The 23,452-nt window shown below is 39.0% G+C and overlaps 1 long non-coding RNA gene across 2 annotated transcripts; it reads left to right on the forward strand.

Moving 5' to 3' along the window:
- The first annotated feature begins 7,553 nt into the window (after positions 1-7,553).
- On the forward strand, positions 7,554-12,402 carry LOC127143109 (uncharacterized). 2 transcript variants are annotated; one of them, XR_007814308.1, is made up of 3 exons: positions 7,554-7,944; positions 8,481-8,924; positions 12,319-12,402. It is a non-coding gene; the product is annotated as an uncharacterized LOC127143109 (long non-coding RNA). The 2 variants fall into 2 exon arrangements; XR_007814307.1 differs by lacking the exon at positions 12,319-12,402 and adding an exon at positions 9,184-9,379.
- Positions 12,403-23,452: the final 11,050 nt, after the last annotated feature.

A 23,452-nucleotide genomic window follows, 5' to 3' on the forward strand; every position in this document is an offset into this window, starting at 1 on the left:
TATATGATGAATAAACAAGCAGTTTAAAGATGTTGAGCAGAAAAAATGTGTGATTGATTGATTGATCAATAATGCAGATTAATCAGTGATTAAGATAACTGTTAGGTGCAGCCCTTAGTGTAGCATGTAAACTTCAGTCCAGGGCTTTCAGAAATACAGAAATAATACAGCCACAAGGTGTACTCTCAGTGAAACATAAGGAAGTTACAATATTGGCAAAGTAGGTCTTTGTTGTTTTCCAGTGGCCAATAATGACTGAACTTCAGAAGTTAATACTTTTCTGTTGCATACAACCCGTCAGACTAACAGAACTAATGATACTAATTTTTTTTTGCCAGACTCAAAGCTCATGTTTACTATGACTTTAAAATCTTGATGATAAAACAGCTAAAAATTCACAATATGATAAAACCGGTCTCAATCCCAACCAGTAGATTAACATGGTCAATATCCTCCTGAGAACCAAGGGAAAAAAGTGTCTTACAATTTCTGTTTTTTTGTGATTTCCTCTCTATTTGGGCCAAAAAAAAACACCTTACAATTTAAATTTTTTTAAATATATTTTTTTAATTTCACAGCATGTCCATTGTAGAGGACAACAGGACGATATCTGTGTGAAAATAGAACTAAATTTAGAAAACAAGAAAAAAGGAGCAGATTATATCTTTGGCTTGGAAGGGTAACTCCAAATACTTAAGAAAGATAAAGGTAAACAAAATGTCCATTATAAAGGACATAAATGAATGGGCCGGGTCTCAGGAGGATATTATTGGTTGATATCAGTTTATCACATGTATGTATTTGTGTATATTCTGACTGATAAGGAAAACTTACATCATTTGGCCACCAGTGGGCACTGACATGTTTTTTTTTCAACTGTAAATATTTCACATATTTTTCCCAATTTTTAACAATTTATTTATTATTTATCAGTTTTTGTGAAATAGACTAAAATGGACCAATATATGATTATCAGATTTTTTTTTTTTTTTTTAATTTTCACATACAGTATAAAGTGATTGTTATTGTGCTGAAAAATGTAGCGTATGTCAGGCTCTACTCTGAACATTTACATAACAACTCAAATTACCTTAAAAAAATGTGAGGACACAACAAAAGGCTAAACACTTCCTTTTACCTCAGGTGTTTGTTGGTTCAGGACTTGTGGGAAGTCAAGTCCTAATCTTCAAAGAGGCGGTGACCCCGTTTGATTTATGAATTGATGTCAGTTTGGTTCCCTTCGTCAATGCAGTTGCTCCTGGGGCTTTGCTCCCAGCATACCAACTCACACCTCTTTGTCCCCTCCAGAAGTCACTCTGCACCCCTGCATACAATGTGAATGGATTTCCTCTTTAAAATCACTGGATAGTTGTTGTCAGCTAATGATGAATGATCAGCACGTCATAAAGTCTTAATAACCCATGCTGCTTGAAATACAATTGTTTCCTTCTGGGCTTAAAACAGGGAGTTTGTAGGATTTGTAAGGTTTGTTCATACACAAGTTGACTGCCTGGTTTCCAGGCGTGATAGACTCGGTGCATTAGGAACTCCCCTGACTCTAAAAGCCTGACCTAGTCTCTAAGAATCCCTTCACGCAAGGGTCACCCGTCATTAGAAGCTTAAAGGAAGTGCCCTGCATAAAAAGTATGACCACCCAAAGCGGCTGGCAAACACTCACTGTGCTTTTCAGGCAGAGTCAAGTCCTTTATTTATGTTGCCCTGTACAACATTATCAGAGGGGGAATGCTTGATGAGAATAAAACTCACTGATCATTTCTTGAAGAAACAGTAAGAGGCTCATGCTCGTGTTCTTCCTGCAGCTTTTCTGGATAAGAACTATCACATCTATTCCTCCTAAAACCGCTGCTTTATAGCTGCAGTGTAGTGAGTGTGGTTGATAGTCAAGAATACAAAAAATAACGTTTGACACTTTATAGCATGGTGACAAATCCTCCTCTTAAACTTTGTGAAGGTCAAGAGTCAACTGTGGACTCTGATGTGAGAGAGATTGCTTCCAAAATGGCATAGGTTAGAAATAGGAAACCTTTCACTGGTGGAAGGTCTGTTGACAAGATGGCAACAGGTCATTCTCCTCAACTATTATCCTTCTGGCCTACTGACTCCACAACAAGCAAGATGCTTAAAAGAGATTGGCCTCCTCACTCCTGGGGGAGCACAAAGTTGTTTCATTGGTTGTGGGAGTCGCGAAGGACAAAGTCACTTTGCTGTCCAGTTAGGACACTGGAAAAAAAAAAAAAAGACTTGTTGCTAGGATACCATATCATCAGTTTTTTACAAGGAGCTGTGAGTGAGGGAGAAAATAGGGAGAGTAGATAGGTGGAATGAACTGTAGTACGTTAGAGGCAGAGGGGGAAGGAATAAAAAAAGAAGAAAATAGAAAGAAAGGAGACAAGCAGAATGAAAAATGAAAGACAGTGAAAGGACCAGAGTGGATAAAAGTGTCCATCTGCATCTCTCTCGCCCTCCTCTCACATGATGTTATGTAACTGCATTTTTTCCCTGGTTTTGTGACTGCTGCTCAATTTGTCTGAATCTCCCTTGAATCTCTCTATAGCAAATATTTTCACTACGCAGTGAAAAGTGCATCAGTTAGGTCCATGCATTCACTCTTTTCACTGAAAAGCTCTGTTTCTCACTCATTTTTAACCTCAGCAGCACTGTGCATTATTTTTAATTGCAATAAACTTATGTTGTATTTTAGTATGGAACCTTATGGGATCATGAATTCCACTGAATAGGATAACAGCCACATGTGTTACTTGAGGATAGATTTGCTGTTTGGTGATCATATGGAGAATGTTTTGAAATTGTGTTTGTCTTTTCTTAAAGATTCAATATATTTAATATATATATAATAGATTTTAAAGATTTATCTAGTCATTGATTGGTGTATGTTGGGAGCTAATAGAAGGACTTCTCAGGACTTAGGAATAATACGACTTGCTAGAAAACAATAAAATGTCTTTAGGAGTTCTGTTTTAGGAGTAAATCTTGTATAGGACACAACTTTATTAAAATCCAGTGGTGACTAAATATACTATGTTATTCATTACCTTTTATTCATTAGCTACTGACCCGCTAGCAGTTAATGACAATAGTAGTAGTTCAGCCGTACTGCAAATAAATCCACCTACGCATGTAACTTAGTCCTGCCATGTTTTTCAAACAGGTTCTTAGTTCAGTATTCAGTTCAAAACATACATGATCTTACTCATACAACACTGCAAAAGGTATAGGTTTCATCTGCAGTTGCCAGAGATCCAAATGACTTGTTCTAATGTAAACTGAAGCTAGGTGGGTTGTCTCAGTCAGAATCCAAAATGACATCAATGACAGCAAGAGAAGGATTTAAAACTTTTCAGCAAATGATTGGCTTATCGACGTCATGAATTGAGCCTCAGTCAGCTGGCTGAGTTGGAACTGAGAAAGGAAAAACGTAAATAAATAGAAAGAACAGGCAGGAACAGTAGTTGTCTTGACTGAACCATTGCTAAGCTTAATTCTATAGGACGACTTGTGAATGGAAAAGCATTCCTCTGAAAATTTGCATTTGATATGTTTGACATGTTTGGAACTGTGCCCAGTCAAAACAAGGACCCAAATTGACTGACTAAAGACAAAAGTCATAACTTCAGCCAGATCTACCATTCAGTGCCCTGCAAATGCTAATGCTTCGCCAAGTGTATAAACCTCCAGCTCAATAGAGACACCACCCCACATCTTCATATCAACAGCAATTTGTTTGAGCAATTCAACAAGACGCCCCCAGAACATTTAAACACGGGTCACTTCACTGAGACAGCTTTAGACTGCATTGATGCACAATTTTCACCAACGACAAAAAGAAAGCGCGAGGGAAAGTGAAGAGAAAAGAAGCTAGGGGAAATGCAAGACAAAGAGCCCAGCGCAACAGATCCCAAACTCAGGTTCAACAAACTAGCTGCAGCCAATCCACTGCGTCTATTCAGTCCACTTGAATTCGGCATTTCTTTTATCCCCATGCAACAATTAGTCTGGTGTCCAACAAAAGGTAATATTTACATTCACAATAATAGCGTGGCAGTATCTGATAACAGTATGAAACAGTACAAGTGTGACAATTTAGCCTGAGCCACAAACAAACGCGTGGGCATGCATATACACAGACACACACACCAGTACACAAACACTCTGACCTCACCTTACTGCTTTCCTTGGAGAGTCCAATAGCGTTCTCTGCTTGGCAAGCGAGGAGCATTGAGTAGCTACCAACCAGGCCACCCAGTAGTGAGTGAGACCTGCCAGCAACAGCTCCGGGCACATGCCAATAGAGCTGAGAGGGCTGATATTGGTATGCTGAATATTAATACTACCAGAGAGCACACACTCACATAAAGCAACAAGACTTATCTTTTCTCTACATTACATGAAACCATGTTATCACTCATTTTGTGACAGAATAAGTGCAAATTGTACTGTGTGTAAGCTGCACATGTAACGTTAAAAGCACTGTAAGTCCATGCATTTTCACTTCTGGCTGATTAGACATCTGCTCAGGTTGAAAGTGGGTGGAGCCACGACAGGAAGTATGAGAGTACATACGCAGAGGGTATTAGGCTTCAGGAATAACGGTCCATTTGTCACTATGAGTTTCTGAAAGTATGACTTTTTTGCTGCATGTTAGCATTTATCATTGTAGCATGCTATATGAGTTTTTGTCTCAAAGGAGAGCGGAGGAGCGCACCTTTTTTTAAAGCAGGAAAAATGTCACTGTAGTAACTAACTGGGGGTGTAACACTTCAATTGACTCATGGTTTGCTGTGATACTTGATGCAGGGCTCATGATTTGATGCACTCACGATACTTCTAAGAATATCTGAAGAAAGAATGAACACAAACTAAGATTTTAGAATTCTTATTTATTTCCTCTCAGTGTAAACTGTCAAAATAAAATCACTTATATAAACAAAACCAGTTTCTTACAGTGTCTTCCTTATTGTAAACTAAGTTCCAGTTAAAGTGTAAAAATTAAATCTTTCTTGCAGTTAATAGAGGCGTTCAGGATCAACTGTGGCTGGCTGCGCCTGACTTGATGGTCAACGTGAACTGCCGCTGACTGCTGGGAAATGACTACAGTCAAATCAGATACACTTCCAGCAGCGTGACGGCATTTACCTTTTATCTGGTTGTTCTGACAATTCATTAAATATATCGACCTCATTGTGGAACATGTCAGATTGTTTTGTAAACCTACGTACACAGTATTTACTCAACCAAAAATATGTTGTTCTAAACATTGACACGTCCAGGGAGATGTGTTCAGGCGTATGGGGGAAAAGTTACACCACCTCTGGGGAGTTCACTTTTTAAAAATTTCTGTTCCATTAAGACTTATACTTGAGAAAAAAAAAACAAAAAAACATGGCTGCCACATTGCCAGGAGAGTGAAAAGAGGTGAAATATGAAGGATAGAAATATGACCTATAAGGGCTTTTCTTCAACAATAACAAACAGGAGATAACTGATCTGAAGGTCTTAGAATAAAAATGTACTAGTCGTCATACGCGTCAGTGAAGTTCTGAGCCAATCAGGACAAAGTGCTGTCGTCACAGACGTTGCTCCAAGTTGGTGCAGCCGGAGAAAAGCAACTGCAAAAAACGGCGCCTTATTCAAGCGAGGTTTTAAAGTCATACGTCATGGTGACGTTGCCGAACGCACCTATCAGTGTCCGATTCGTACCCGGAAACACAATCCGTTCTGCACATGCGCAGCACTACGTTGGGGTTGTCATTGGCCACGACCTCATGGGAGGAGCGCAGAGAGGCGGAGAAACAGATCCGGGAAACAGATTTAAACCAATGTTTGATCCGTCGCTTCGGTTTGACAGTACTGTGAGAAAACTTAATCACCGAAGAAGTCTGGATGCTAAAACAAGCGTTGGAGCTGCTTTTTTGTCGAACACGATTGAGGCTGGACGCTGATCGCACCCGTGGCGTGAGGTGAGGCTAAGGAGCGAACTAGCTAGCGTCTAGCGTTAGCATTTGTGGTGGTTAGTGGTGAGCGTTAACATTAGCCTTCAGTCTTTTTCATCGCGTGGGTAAGAGTGTGTTTGTGCTTCCGTGTCTGAGGCATCAACGTGAACAGGTGAAAACACAACGATCTCTTGAGCTCACTTATTATTTGACTTATTATTCCTATTGGAATAGCGCCGATTCTTATTAATATTATCGTCCGAAATGAATCGCCTCTTTGAGGGCTGGTGAAAATGTACCTGTTTTAGGGGTCTTGTCTATGGGTCGATGCAAAATGGCTCTATAGTGCCCTGTTTTAATCCATGTTTTAATTATTTACAGTCACTTTACCGACATTTACATCTCTTTGTCATTTTGTGTTCCATCCTGGTCATGATTTCCTTCAGTTTATAGCGGTCTATCATGTCGTTGTCATCGTTTTGTGTCTGTTTGTGGTCATTTTGTATTATATTGCGTCTGTACCTGTCTGCCTTTAAACCTGGATGTAATCGTTAACAACAGCAATTTGAGGTGCTGCCACGGCCAGGCTCTTGGATGAAGACTCGAGCTTTTGATAAGTTTTAATCACAGAGGCGTTAACAGTATATTTATGCTTATTGTGTCTATTAAATCAGGAAAAAGTACTAACTGTAATTGCTCAGAGCTCAAGGTGATGTTTTCAGTTGTCTTGTTTGGCTTATTCAACAGTATTTGCTATTTATCATATGACAAACTACTAACTTTACACCTCTCAAGCCTCTGTCTTGAAGCAAATATTTGGCATTCTTGGTTTTAAAAAATATGTATCCGAATAGTTGTCAATGTTTTGTCTGTGGACAAATTGACTGTAGCTCTCCTCATCATACAATATCATTTTAATCATTTTCTTTTGTACATTTCTCTTTGATTTCCTCCAGGTGTCACCACTTCGTCTATGACATTGTTCACAAGACATTGTTGAGGATGAGGGAGACATCGTCCATGATCAGAGACATTGTCCATGATCACAAAGACGTAGTCCACAATTACAGAGAGCCATTGTACAATGAGGAAGTTCTTTGAGACCAGGACAAAGGCCTCCAGGTAATTCACAAACCGCTTTACATTAACATTGTTTATGCTGAGTATTCAGTATATCAGAAAAGTGTAATAATAAAAGTAATCTGCAATATAAAAATAACATATAAGTAATCTGTATTAATAGAAGTAATGTAAAGGTAACACAGACGACTGCTTAAGTGATTAGTTCATAAACTCACAATTAATAATCATTTTACTTTTTCCCAAATATTTGCTGTTGTTGGTTCTTCAGGAGGTGATGACAGTCAACTGTTCATTTTCTGAAACAGCCTCTAATGTTTGGAAAATATTCTGGTTCAGCTGTAATGTTGAAGATTTCTCTGTGTTTTCATGGTTAAACTGAGGAATAGGTAGTAGTGTATTGATCATTTTCCTTTGTATGTTTCTCTTTGATTCCCTCCAGGTGTCACCACTTCGTCCACGTCATCGTCCTACGATCGCAGAGGCATGGTCCATGATCGGAGAGACATTGTTGAGGATGAGGGAGACATCGTCCACGATCAGAGACGTTGCCTGTGATCGCAGAGACTTTGTCAAAGATGAGAGAGACGTTGTCCATAATCAGAGACATTGTCCCATGCTTCGTAGAGCTCTGCGCAAGAATCGGTAGAGACACTGTGGTTCCTCGATTCGACGGCATGACCGCGATCATGGAGACATTGTTGATGGTCACCGAGACACCGTCTATGATCTCAGAGACATCGTCCACGATCATAAAGACATTGTCTATGATCATAGAGACTTTGTCCATAATCTCAGAGACATTGTCCGTGATCACAGAGACGTAGTCCACGATCGCAGAGAGTCTTCGTACAATGAGGAAGTTCTTTGAGACCAGGACAGAGGCCTCCAGGTAATTCACAAACAGCTTTACATCAACTGTCCAACACAGAGCACTGACATTAAACTGTTTATGTTCCGGTATTCAGTATATTAGGAAAGCAGAATGATAGAAGTAATCTGCTATTTAAAAATAATGTATGAGTAACCTGTATCAATGGAAGTAATGTAAAATCAGCAATTAGCAATATCAGAAGTAATATCTAACAAGAAAAGTAATATGTAATGGTAAAAGTAATTTGATATTAGTGGTAACAGTAATTCTGTAATATAAAAGTAATGCAGAAGTAATCCTAATCCAAAAAAGAAGTAAAAATGTTGTGTTATAATCAGAGATCAAAAATGCCACAGTTTAGTATGTGATCCAAAAATGTCATTGTGTAGTAAGGCATTAAAATGTCATTATACTAAGGCATGTTAAACCATCAGATGTTGTGGTTCTGTAATGTTGAATATTTCTCTGTGTTTTCATGGTGAAACTGTTGATGAGGAATAGGTAGTCGTGTATTGATCGTTTTCCTGTGTATGTTTCTCTTTGATTTCCTCCAGGTGTCACCACTTCGTCCACGTCATCGTCCATAATCGTAGAGACATGGTCCATGATCGGAGAGACATTGTTGAGGATGAGGGAGACATCGTCCACGATCAGAGACATTGTCTATGATCACAGAGACTTTGTCAAAGATGAGAGAGACGTTGTCCTTGATCAGAGACATTGTCCCCTGCTTCGTAGAGACCTTGCGATAGAATCGGCGGAGACGGGGGTCACCGATTTGACGGCACTGCCCGCGATCAGGGACATTGTCGATGGTCACAGAGACACCGTCTATGATCTCAGAGACATCGTCCACGATCACAAAGACATTGTCCATGATCACAGAGACTTTGTCCATAATCTCAGAGACATTGTCCGCGATCACAGAGACGTAGTCCACGATCACAGAGTCTTTGTACAATGAAGAAGTTCTTTGAGACCAGGACAGAGGCCTCCAGGTAATTCACAAACAGCTTTACATCAACTGTCCAACACAGAGCACTGACATTAAACTGTTTATGTTCCGGTATTCAGTATATTAGGGTAAAGTGTTATAGATAGAAGTAATTTGCAATATAAGAACAATGTATACGTCATCTACATTAATAGAAGTAATGTAAAAGTACTTTGTAATCTCAGAAGTAGAATGGAGAAAATCACAGTAGTAAAACATTAAAAACTGTCAAAAAAGTCATATGATCAAATGATTTCCTCCAGGTGTCACCACTCCGTCCACGTCATCGTCTACGATCGCAGAGACATGGTCCATGATCGGAGAGACATTGTTGAGGATGAGGGAGACATCGTCCACGATCAGAGACGTCGTCTGTGATCGCAGAGACCTTGTCAAAGATGAGAGAGACGTTGTCCTTGATCAGAGACATTGTCCCATGCTTCGTAGAGACCTTGCGATAGAATCGGCGGAGACGGGGGTCACCGATTTGACGGCACTGCCCGCGATCATGGAGACATTGTTGATGGTCACAGAGACACCGTCTATGATCTCAGAGACATCGTCCACGATCACAAAGACATTGTCCATGATCACAGAGACTTTGTCCATAATCTCAGAGACATTGTCCGTGATCACAGAGACGTAGTCCACGATCACAGAGTCTTTGTACAATGAGGAAGTTCTTTGAGACCAGGACAGAGGCCTCCAGGTAATTCACAAACAGCTTTACATCAACTGTCCAACACAGAGCACTGACATTGTTTATGTTCAGTGTTCAGTATATACAGAAAAGTGTAATAATAGACGTAATCTGCAGCATGTCTTATAAAGTTAAATGAGTACTTAAACAAACAAATAGCTCCCTGAAGTTTTCTACAGTAAATAAAGTTTTACAAAATTTCAATATAACTAAAATGTTATTTTATCTTTCACTTATCTTTGTTTTAAGTTCAAACAAAAACAAAAAGTGCAGGGAGTTCCCAGGGTCAGCAGCATCTCTTAGCTCGGAGCTTCTCCACCCGGCAAAACTTATTCTCCTCTCTGCCGTGTGTGTGAGCACTGCACATGCACAGCTTTCACTGCTGATTGGCTGTTACCTGTGCTGAGGCTCTGTGTGTAACCAATCAGATGGTGCTGTGGGTGGGACAATGCTGGAGACAGAGTAGTGACTGCAGACAGAGAGGTGCGGCTGCATCAGAGCCAAAATAACTCAGTTTTAAATTCATCTCTTATCGGCCGTCGGATAAAAAACAGGCCGATGGCGACATGCGTCAAAATGCCGAATATTGGCACCGATTATCGGCCTGGCCGATAATTAGTCTATCCCTACTTGGAAATAATGATTCTCTATGTCACCGTCTGTGGTGGAAGAAATACTCAGACTTTTTACTGAAGTATAATAAACAACACAAGTTAAAATCCTGCATTCAATATTTTACTGAACTGTTAGTGTTTATTATTGTCGTGCAGTTCACAGTAACATACACAACTGCTTCAGTGATTAGTTGATGGACACAAAATTAATAATCATTTCACTTTTTCCCAAATATTTGCTGTTGTTGGTTCTTCAGGAGGTGATGACAGTCAACTGTTGATTTTCTGAAACAGCCCTCTAATGTTTGTTAAATCTTCTGGTTCAGCTGTAATCTTGACTATTTTGTAGTGTTTTCATGATTAAACTGTTGATAAGGAATAGGTAGTAGTGTATTGATCGTTTTCCTTTGTATGTTTCTCTTTGATTCCCTCCAGGTGTCACCACTTCGTCCACCATGTAGTCCACGATCGCCATGACATGGTCCATGATCGGAGAGACATTGTTGAGGATGAGGGAGACATCGTCCACGATCAGAGACATTATCTGTGATCGCAGAGACCTTGTCAAAGATGAGAGAGACGTTGTCCTTGATCAGAGACATTGTCCCCTGCTTCGTAGAGACCTTGCGATAGAATCGGCGGAGACGGGGGTCACCGATTTGACGGCACTGCCCGCGATCAGGGACATTGTCGATGGTCACAGAGACACCGTCTATGATCTCAGAGACATCGTCCATGATCACAAAGACATTGTCCATGATCACAGAGACTTTGTCCATAATCTCAGAGACATTGTCCGCGATCACAGAGACGTAGTCCACGATCACAGAGTCTTTGTACAATGAAGATGTTCTTTGAGACCAGGACAGAGGCCTCCAGGTAATTCACAAACAGCTTTACATCAACTGTCCAACACAGAGCACTGACATTGTTTATGTTCAGTGTTCAGTATATCAGAAAAGTGTAATTGACGTAATCTGCAATATTAAAATAATGTATAGTAAGACATCAAATGTCAGATGTTGTTCTTCAGTAAAAATAGGACTGAAAAATATCTTAAGTTTGATTGTATATGATCAGAAATTCTTAATCTTGTGTATGTGCTAGACATACTAGATTACCCTGTACAAAACAATATCAGTTCTACAAATAAACTATTGCACTGAGTTGTTCGTAAGTGTGTTAATTTTAACTGTTGTTCATAGAGTAATTTTAATAATATCTTCACAGTGTGTAACAACCAGTCTTAAACTTTTTTACTTTTTTCACATAAAATGCTGCTAAGACTTCTGTAAATTTGGTTGTTATTCATTCAAGGAAAACAACACAAAGACATTTTAAATATGTGTTAAGAAGAAGAAGGTTGAAATTTGAAATAATGATTCTGTATGCGACTGTCTGTGGTGGAAGAAATACTCAGACGTTTTACTGAAGAATAATACACAAGTTAAAATCCTGCATTCAAAAATGGTCAGAAAATGTCATAGTATAGAAAGGCGTCAAAAACCATGACGAAATGTCAATGTATAGTAAGGCATCAAAAATGGTCAAAAAATGTCATAGTATAGTAAGGTGTGAAATATGGTCCAAAAATGTAGCATAGAAATGCATAAAAAGTTCAAAAAATAAGTTTTCAAATAACATTGTTAATGTGGTTGCTATTCATTAAATGAAAATGGCACAAAACTAAGACATTTTAAATATCTTTTAATAATAAGAAGGTGAAATAATGATTCAGTATGTGACCGTCTGTGGTGAAAGAAATATTCAGACTTTTTACTAAACACAAGTTACAATCCTGCATTCAAAAATGTACTTAAATGATAGTGTTTATTATTATTGTGCAGTTCACAGTAACATACATGATTACTTCAGTAATTTGTTGATAGACACGTGCTTAACAGTCATTTGACTTTTTTTTTGGTTCTTCAGGAAGGGATGCCAGTCATCTGTAGATTTTCTAAAACAGCACTTTATTGTTTGTTAAATATATATCTGTGTTTTCATGATTAAACTGTTGATGAGGAATAGGTAGTAGTGTATTGATCATTTTCCTTTGTATGTTTCTCTTTGATTTCCTCCAGGTGTCACCACTTCATCCACCACGTAGTCCACTATCGCAGACCGTCTTCATACAATGAAGTTCTTTGAGACCCGGACAGAAGTCTCCAGGTAATTCATGAACAATTTCACATCAACTGTCCAACACGGAGCCACTAACCTTCAATTGTTTATGTTGAGCATTCAGTAAATTAGAAAAGGATAATGATAAAAGTAATCTGGTATATAAAAATAATGTTTAAATAAACTGTGTTAATAGAAATAATGTAAAAATAATTAGCAATGTCAGAAGTAAGATGTAATAGACAAAGTAATCTGTTACTAGGTGTAGTAACAATAAAAGTTATCTGTAAATTTAGAATTAATACATATTAAGAAAAGTATTATTTAATGGTAAAAGTAAGTTAACATTAGAGGTAACAGTAACAGTCAAAAAATGTCATAGTATAGTATGGGCGTCAAAAAACTGGTCAAAAAAATGTCAGTAGTATAGTATGGCGTCAAAAAAATGTCATAGTAGTCAAAATAAAAATGTCATAGTATAGTATGTCGTCAAAAACGGTCAAAAAATGTCATAGTATAGTATGGCGTCAAAAAACATGAAAAAATGTCATAGTATAGTATGGCGTCAAAAAACGGTCAAAAAATGTCATAGTATAGTCAAAAACATAAAAAATGTATAGTATGGCGTCAAAAAAACATGAAAAAAATGTCATAGTATAGTATGGCGTCAAAAAACATGAAAAAATGTCATAGTATAGTATGGCGTCAAAAAACATGGTCAAAAAATGTCATAGTATAGTATGGCGTCAAAAAACATGAAAAAAATGTCATAGTATAGTATGGCGTCAAAAAACGGTCAAAAATCAAAAATGTCATAGTATAGTATGATGTCAAAAAATGTCAAAAAATATGAAAAAATGTCATAGTATAGTATGGCATCAAAAACGGTCAAAAAATGTCATAGTATAGGATGGCGTCAGAAACGGTCAAAAAATGTAATGTCACTAAAACCCATTACACCATTATTCTTTCAAATGTATGAGGTCATTTGTACAATGACAAGCAACAAGAACAGCAAAATGTATGTATTTTAGGGATAATTAAAGTTTCTTCTTCAGTTTTATTTGTAATAGAGTTTTAGGACTTGAAGCTTTGGACAGTCTCTTTGATTAACATATTCTGTCTCTGCAGGAGGAGGAGGAGAATACTGCATTAACTGAAGGGGACATAATTTTCTATTTTTATCTTAGTGTTTGTCCTAACCTCTGGCTACAGGTGACAGCCGGACAGCCATAATCCTAACCCCTGGCTAAGTAGTTAAAAGCTATAACCCTAACCCTAACCTCTGGCCAGAAGTGGCCTTGGGCTAAAAATATTCACTATCATACAATATTAAACAGACTTGCAAAATATTCAGTGTTCAGCATTATTTATTTGAGTAAATTCAGTGTTGCAGCAGCAAAAATAGAAACAGGCATGATCTAAACAAATCAAAATATAAAAAAGATATATTAATGTAACAATATTGTTAACAACATGAGCAGTATAAACAGCACTAATAGATTGGATTTGAGTACTGATATTGAAGCTAAAAAAATGTCATTGTATAGTATGCTGTCAAAAAAACGCCCAAAAAATGTTATATTTTTCTGATGATACTGAATACTGAACATTAACAATGTAATGTCAGTGCTCTGTGTTGGACAGCTGATGTAAAGCTGTTCGTGAATTACCTGGAGGCCTCAGTCCCGGTCTCAAAAACTTCTTTATTGTACAAAGACTCTGTGATCGTGAAAAAGTGGTGACACCTGGAGGAAATAAAGAGAGAAACGTACAAGGGAAAATGATCAGTACACTACTACCTATTCCTCAGTTTAACAGTTAAACCCCAAAACACATACACTACCACTTAAAAGTTTGGAATGCAATTCACAAACAATTAAAATTAATCAGATGATTTTTAAAGAATGATGTACAGTTGTGTTCAAAATAATAGCAGTCCAACATGACTAACCAGATCAATCACTGTTTTTGGTAGAAATTATATTATTACATGGCAAATAATTTACCAGTAGGTGCAGTAGAGTCAGAGAAACCAACAGACCCAACATTCATGATATGCATGCTCCTGGGTCTGTGTAATTGAATAATTAGTTGAAAGGGGCGTGTTGGATCAATTTGTTCAAAATAATAACAGTGTGGAGTTCAATCAGTGAGGCCATTCATTATGTGAAGAAACAGGTGTCATTCAGGTGGCCCTTATTTAAGGATGAAGCCAGCACATGTTTTACATGCAATTCTCTCTGAAAACCTGAGAAAGATGGGTCGTTCCAGACATTGTTCAGAGAAACAGCGTGCTTTAATTAAAACATTGATTGGAGAGGGGAAAACATATAAAGAAGTGCAGAAAATGATAGGCTGCTCAGCTAAAATGATCTCCAGTGCTTTAAAATGGAAAGCAAAACCAGAGAGAAGTGGAAGAAAACAGAAGACTACCATTCGAATGGATCGAACAATAGCCAGAATGGCAAAGACTCTGATCTGCTCCAGGGAGATCAAAGACAGTCTGAAGTTACCTGTGAGTACTGTGACAATTAGAAGACGCTTGTGTGAGGCTAATCTATCGGCAAGAAGCCCCCGCAAAGTCCCACTGTTAAAAAAAAAGACGTGCTGAAGATGATAAAATTTGCCAAAGAACATGTCAACTGGCCTAAAGAGAAATGGAGAAACATTTTGTGGACTGAAGAAAGTAAGATTGTTCTTTTTGGGTCCAAGGGTCGCAGACAGTTTGTCAGACGACCCCCAAACACTGAATTCAAGCCACAGTACACTCTGAAGACCGCGAAGCATGGTGGTGCAAGCATCATGATATGGGGCTGTTTCTCTTACTATGGTGTTGGGCCTATTTATCGCATACTAGGGATCGTGGATCAATTTGCTTACATCAAAATACTTGAAGAGGTCATGCTGCCTTATGCTGAAGAGGAAGTGCCCTTGAAATGGGTTTTTCAACAAGACAATGACCCCAAACACACCAGTAAGCGAGCAGCATCTTGGTTCCAGACCAACAAAATTAAGGTTATGGAGTGGCCAGCCCAATCCCCAGACCTTAATCCAATAGAAAACTTGTGGGGTGACATCAAAAATGCTGTTTCTGAGGCAAAACCAAGAAATGCAGAGGAACTGTGGAAGGTTGTCAAATCATCCTGGGCTGGAATACCTGTTTACAGGTGCCAGAAGTTGGTCAACTCCATGCGGCACAGATGTGAAGCAGTTCTCAAAAACAGTGGTTATACAACTAAATATTAGTTTAGTGATTCACGGGAATGCTAAATCTTAACGTTTTTTTTCAGTTTATTGAGTAAATATTTGAGTTTGTAACAAAAAATGCAGACACTGCTATTTTTTTGAACAGCCCAATATCATATTTTCCTTCATTTTCTGTAAAGTAATTGAAATATTGATATATTTTTCTTCATGTTTTGATGTAAAATATAATATGCAGTGTTCCCAATGAATGGAAATAAAAAATATTATAAGGATTTTGAGCTTTACTCACGTTTTAAAAAACACTGCTATTTTGAACACAACTGTACATTTTTTCATTGAGGTCTATTATTAGCAACTGTGGGTCCTCTGCATCAATCTCCTGGTATGGCTGCTAATCCAAGTTAATCATTTTATAGGGCTAATTTATTAGAAAATCCTTTCGTAATTGTGTCGCACAGCTGAAAACCATTGTAGTAATAAGGGCACAAAAAGAGTTTTTAGTGTCTGAAGCATCAGCAGTTGTTTACAGGCTCAACATGACCAGAAAGAGAGAACTTTCTTTAGAGACACATCAGTCTATTGTTGTGCTCAGAAAGGAAGGCTATTCAATGCAAGAAACTGGGAGGAAACTTAAAATCTTTTACCAAACTACTCCCTTCAAAGAGCAGCACAAACTGGCTCTAACAAGGACAGAAAAAGAAGTGGGAGGCCCTGATGCACAACTGTGCAAGAAGACAAATATCTGAGAGTGTGTAGTTTAAGATAAAGATGCCTCACAGGTCTCCTGGCAGCTGCACTAAATAGTACTCGTCAAACACTGTCAGCAACAACAGTGAAGAGGCGACTTCAGGATGCTGGACTTCATGGCAGAATTGCAAAGACAAAGCCATATCTCAGACTGGCCAATAAAAAGAAAAGACCGAAATGGGCAAAGAGACATTGGACACTGGAAGACTGGAAGAAGGTATTGTGGACAGATGAGTCCAAGTTTGAGGTCTTTGGATCAAACAGAAGAACATTTGTGAGATGCAAAACAAATGAAAAGATGCAAGAACAGTGCTTAATACCATCAGTCAAGAATGGTGGAGGCAGTATGATGGTGTGGGGGTGCTTTGGGGTTAGTAAAATAGGAGATTTGTACAGAGTGGAAGGGACCTTGAGGAAGGAAAGCTATCACAAGATTTTGCAATGCCATACCATACCCTGTCGACAGCACTTGACTGGGGCCAATTTCATCCTAAAACAGGATAATGACCGAAAACACACCTCCAAAATGTGTCAGCAATATTTAAAGAATAAGCAGTCAGCCAGAATTTTGACTGTAATGGAGTGGCCAGCAGAGTCTCCAGATCTGAACCCTATTGAGCTGTTGTGGGAGCAGCTTGACTGTACAGTGTGGTACAGAGGAAGACTCCATCAAGCCAATCCATCTTGTGGGAGATGCTCCAGGAAGCATGGGTGAAATCTCATCAGATTACCTTGAAAAAATGACAGCTAGAATGCCTAAGAGGAGTATCTCAGAAAATGAGCTGTTTATTGTCACATCTGACAAGAAAAAGAATCACATCTTAAGGAATCAATAACAGTAAATATTTGGGAAAAATTTGCTTCTTAAATTTCTGTGTACTGTCAACTAATCACTGGAGGAGTCATGTATATTACTGTGAACTGCATAATAAAGCAGGGTTTTAACTTGTGGTATTTTTAATTATACTTCCACAGGCAGAAAATTAACTACTTTGAGTTTTTAAACATTATTCTAACTAGTGCTACTTTCTGACAATTTATAGACATGGTTAATCCATAACACTGAATTTTTCAGATTGGGTAAATCTTTAGGACACATACCTGTTTGGTTTGTAAGGTGAGAGCTGGTGTTTCTGTCCAGGCTGCAGCAGCTTAACCAGTAAACCTGGAAAACACAAGTATGACACTTGAAAAACAAATAACCTTGTTAATAAAAATAGTTCAACTCTAAAACTTGAACAGTGTAGAAGAATACAACACTGAAAACTAAACACTAGAAGCTTGACAACCACATTTGAGGTGAATAAATTAATTATATAACTAGAATATGACTTTATTGAAAAAAGCTATTTTAGAAATGGTTTTATAATACTTTCTAACAGTAATCTCAGCTCATACACTGTGACCTGCTCTTGTAGGAGGAGCACAGAGTTAAAATCTAGTTTTCAAGCTTGTATTTAAAACAAACCTGAGCTCAATAAAGTCTCAAGTCACTGCAAACAAATTTCTAATCAATAACATACACAACAGGGGATCAATGGACTGCTATGGACAGATCACTACTACAAAGCTTCAGAGACACACAAAATGACAGAGGCAAAAATTGAGTTGCAAAATGATCACAATGTGATGCTTAAGTGCCACAATGAAACACAAAATGACCACAAAGAAACGTTAAATGACCTGCAATAGACACAAAACTACAAAGATAATGCTAACAGCCAGGTAGAGATGCAAAATGACAGAAAATGACCACAAATAGCCACAAGTCGATGCAAGTGACATGATAAACCACCATAAACTGAGTTAAAAATGACCAGAGGCCTGTACTACGAAGCAAGTTCAACAGACCCAGGATATCTTTTCTTAATCTGGCTTCACTAAACCTAACAACCACAGTCTGACTAAGCGGTCTTACGGCCTTAAACTCCAGAAATGATGACGCTAGTTTGACAGTGATCTGATTGGTCAGTAATTGGGCTGTTGAAAGGTTTTGATCCGATCCTGTGAAGTTCACCTGCCCCGGAGCAGGTTAGTCGTTCAGCATAAGTTACCGTTACCGTAGTGATTTACCCCGATAAGAATTGAACCACCATCCTAACACTGAAAACCCAGAGTTAAACCTGAAGGTACCTCACTAACCACAAATCCTGCTTTGTAGTACCGAGGCCTGTTTTGTGCGGGACAGAGTTGACAATAAAGTGACAAATGATAAAGATCAACAGATATTTTTTATAGCTGGAATTGTTTTGTTCCAGCCTTATGTCCACAACCGAGTTTCTAACAAACGGAGAGTTTATCACACTAAATGATCACATACTGACTGTTATATCTCCACTTTGATAGAACAAAGATGTTTTTATCCACACACTGTTGAATATTCCCCACGATTACATTACATTTCAGTCAGATCGGCCTCAGACATTAACTCTCTCCTCTGGCAGCAGAAACAGTCTGATATTACCGTCACTGTTTATCTGTATCACATATTCAGAGTAACTCAGAATAAATCACCATCAGACACCATCAATGTCATTTATGGAAGCAGCTATCAGCGTTTCTTTTTATAATATTAGGTACCTCACTCATGGTTCTAACAACGCTGCTTTTAACCAACAACCGACGCCTCTTTCACATGAACGCGGTCGGGAAATCCGGGGTTGATGAATTGATAACCAGCGTCATAAGACCGCGATTGTTAGGTTTAGTGAAGCCAGATAAAGATATTCTCTGTGTGTTGAACTTCCTTCGTAGTACAGGCCTCAGGATGGAACACAAAATAACAAACAGACGCAAAATGTCGGTAAAAACAAAAGGAATTAAACGATATCATTAAGAGGTAATGCTAATGCTAACGCCCACCGATAATGCTAATGCTAACGCTAGCCGCTAACTGTTTGCCTTACCTTCGCACCGCAGGTATATTCGGCGTCCAGTCTCACAAATAAGCAGCTCCGGGGTTTGTTTTAGCATCCAGACCTCTTCGGTAACAACAAAAAACAGCTCCAGAGTTTGTTTTAGCATCCAGCCCTCTCCGGTAACGACGTTTTCTCATCGTACTGGCAAACAGAGTCAATGGTTTAAACGTAGTTTAAATCTGCTCCCCGACTTCCTTTGTCCGCCCCTCTACGCTCCTCTCAGGTGGTCGTGGCCAATGACGGGACGCGTTGCGACCGATGACGACATACGTCAGCTAATATTGACAGAAAAACGCTGATTGGCTGGCCGAATCTGTTCCGCCTAGCAACCGCCTCTGATTGGCCTTAAAATACATCAATAAAGATTTGGGTACAGCCATGCGCCAGACGCATCGTCGGTGCACAAAATCTGAAGGTGAATCTAATTTAGTTGTACCAGTATGCAAATATACACAACAGACCTTTTTCTTTCTTTCTTTTTCCTTTTTTTTTAAATATAGGCGTGTCAACTAACCCTTATGATGGCCTCATTGTATGCTGACTCACTGGCAGGGGTTACAACTAAAAATACAACAATAATAGAATGCCTCCAAATTTCAACCCCTGTGCAGAAAGAGAGGTGATGTGGTGATGTTTAGGAGAAGTTGACTGGCCTACCCCAGTCATCTTTGAGATGAATTGGAAAATCAGCTATGAGCCAGAACATATCAGGGCTCGACCTCATTCACGTACTTGTGGCTGAATGGGAGCAAATCACTGGAGCCAGGTTCAAATCCTGTGGGAAGCCTTCCAAAAGAGTGGAGGCTGTTTTAGCAGCATATTAATGTTGGTTTGGGTGTTCACATAGACACACAGACTCACAGAGTTGCTACGGGACTAGAGATGCAGTTTGTTTAGTTCTGGCATTAAAGAAGATGGATTAGAAAATGCACACTGATAGATGTAATCTGATTTATGAGAGAATTTGTGAAAATCCAGTGACATTCAGAAAATGCTAATATGGGTCATTTTGGAAGGAGATGACAAACAGCATTAACATAGTTTGGAGGACTTGCTGACAAAATCTGCAGCAGCTAGAGCCTAAACATGATGAACAGAGACTCAGATAGACAAGCATTAAGGTCAGAGTGGAGGGAGGGGTGAAGTGGGCTGAGGAAGCAGAATAGATGGACTCAGTGTAAATGAGAGATTTTCATTTCTCAAGCGTCTCCTGCAAATTGGCATCCAGTCACAAAAAGTTAATCGTTTACTGCTTTTCTGAGATTATTTTATTATTCAACAAAGTCCTGAGTGCATTTTTATCACAGAAGTGCCAAAGTGTCAGTATTGATAACTGTCATTTTCAATGAGAGAGTCACTGGCTTGATGAGCACCGAGGTGATAATTTCATTCGAGCCCTTCACCCTTCAGATTTCTCATGGGAGACTGGTAATATTAAACCTGATGTGCAATTATACATTTAGCTATTCTTAGTTCTATCCATCACCACACTCACCTGCCAGACAACCTTTTGATGCATGAGCTATTAGTACATCTTGGAGTGCAATGGACCATGGGTAATGAAGACAAACTTGAGATATCATACAAATAATGGCTGCTGGTGGTCTCGCTCTCTCTTTCTCCCTCACTCTCTCTTTCACTGTCATCCATCCTCCTCCCCCTCTTCAGATCATCCTTACCTCAAGATGAAATGTTGATCTCTCTGGGAAATATGACTCCCCCACATCTTCCTCTGAATTTGTCATTTCACTTATCACCAGCTGACATCTCAGTATTGACACAGTGAGCGGTGGAATGGGGCTATTATACCTGTGAGGTTTAGAGGTGGGACGGTAATCACAGACCTGTCCATCTGCTGCCCCCAGAGAAATGAGTGGGATTGTGTCTCTGCGTGTGAGAGACAGAAAGAGAGCAAGCAAGCCAACATGTTTGCATCGTATTTCAGGGGGACACATTTGACTCCACGAGCTTTATCACCAAGAGCTGAGGGATGAAACTCTCTGGAGATGTTTTTATACAACTGCTGTTTAAATCATCTGTCATACAAACCCAAGAGGTTTCCATTTCAATCAGCAGTTTCACTGCTTCTTCTCTAATTCCTCCCCAGTCTGGGCGGAAATATAGTTTAACTGGTGAATCAGATGCAGGAGTATTTGGCAGGACAACATCATGTGTGCACGGCTTCTGGTTTTAAATCACAGTTTTATTTTTTAAACCATGATTTGTGACAGTTTTGGAAGCCACAGACAAACTAATCACTCTGTTTCATCTGTCCATTTATTTGGCCTGATCTTATACCAGTTTCACACAGTGAATTTATTTTCCACCAAAATATCTGATCTTGCAGCACAATATCCACAATTTTCATCACTCACAGCTGAGTTGTCTGTTTTTTTAGTCAAAAATTCCAAGGTCAAGAATAAACCCCAGTTAACACAAGCCCATTAAATGTATAAAAACATCAAATCTTCCTGTTACACAAGATTAACTTGATTTCATCTGACTTGTTGCTATTTTCCTGAGAATTACTGGACAGATTTCTTGCTTGAGACATTTAAAAAAATCACTTCATTGGCAGAAGTGTTCACAACTCAAATACACAATGGGTTTGAAGTGGATATTGATCTGTTTAAAGGGTCACAGGCCAAAAAGGTTGGGAAGAAGTGATAGAGCAGGTTTGTTAGCATGAAGGCCACAGATGACCCCTACTGGTCAGAATTCTTCATTGCAACACTACCACCATGTCCTCCTGCAGTAATCTATAATGTCACTTCTCTCATTCTCCTTAAATGACCCTTTATTTCCCTTAATAATCAACATCAGTAAAAAAAAAAAAAAAAAAAAGATAGAAAAGTTCACAGCTGTGAATGCACTTCAATAATGAGCACATGAGTCACCACCACTTTTGTTTCTTGTTGGATTATGGTTGTATTTTGTTTGGCAAAAGTCTGAGTCCTGCCCAAAGGTATGTCATATCGTTTTTGGCCAGTGTGCAGAGTATTTACAGCCTTGAAGTGGAAGATAACAAGTCACCACATATCACCTCTGCTTTGACTCAACCGACAACTTAGCTGTTAGTGCCATGAATGCAACGTGTGTGTGTTTACCCATGTCATTCCCACAGTCCCATCCCCCCAACGGGAACCATAGTCTCCCCTTATCCCATTAAGACAATTGCCAAGACTGGCATTCAAACATGTGCACGTGTGGGAGTGCCTTTGTATGTGTGTGTGTATACGTGCACACTCAAACCCACATATACGGACGAATGCACACAAATATACCAACCCATACCCACACTGGGCAGAGAAAGAGTAATTTCAAAATCAATCCTTTTGGAGAGAAAGAGTGAAAAAAAGAATGAGAGCCCCAAAACCTCCACCAGTGTTGGCTGATTGTAAAGGACTGTCAGTTACTGCAGCCTTCTATTGGGCCAAAGGGAAGCAGCAGGATTCAACTTGGGGCCCAATAAAGGGCTATTCTTCCTGGAAATCAGCCCTCGCACATGGACTTGAATGCACTCGGGCGCTAATCTTCCGAGCTGTGGGAGCCCACTCTATATTCACAGGCTGTGCCGCCCCAGCGGACACAGCCGCGCATGCTGATGCTGTCACACACACTACCAGGCTAATGCTAAGGCTAGCACAGGGTTAATGCTAACGCAGGGACATCTCTGGTCTGATTGTGGCATTTCTCCTGTTGTAACACTCACACTGTTTGTCTGGACCTAAATGAATCACGTTTTCTTTACTGTAGGTCAAGTGTCAGCTTCTACACATTTTATATAACTCCCAAATTCAAAACAGACAAACACAGCGTGACTCACTGAATCCATACTTCCTGTTTCTTGTAAAAGTTAATTGTTCATTTAAGTAAAGACAAATGCAACATTATCCAAAAGAATGAGAAGAAAAAAAAACATTTATATACCAGTTCATACCTGCTGTTAGTGAGGCTCCTGATCCCTGTGAAGTGATAGTCATAGCCAGCTATCGACCTGCAGACAAACATCATTCATCATCATCGTACCCTGACCCTGTTCTTCCTGCCTCATTAACAATGTTCTGAGCCTGAATCTATTTCTGCTCAGTGTGTTTAACCAGGCAGCAGCCAATTAATAATCTGTGATGACACTGCAGATAAATACCCTGCATCTCTCTTATGGCAGTTGTGACCTTGATCACAATTTATCGAGCATACAGTACCTTTCATTTGAAAA

Source organism: Lates calcarifer, linkage group LG12, assembly GCF_001640805.2.
Source record: "Lates calcarifer isolate ASB-BC8 linkage group LG12, TLL_Latcal_v3, whole genome shotgun sequence".
NCBI classification, from domain to species: domain Eukaryota; kingdom Metazoa; phylum Chordata; class Actinopteri; family Centropomidae; genus Lates; species Lates calcarifer.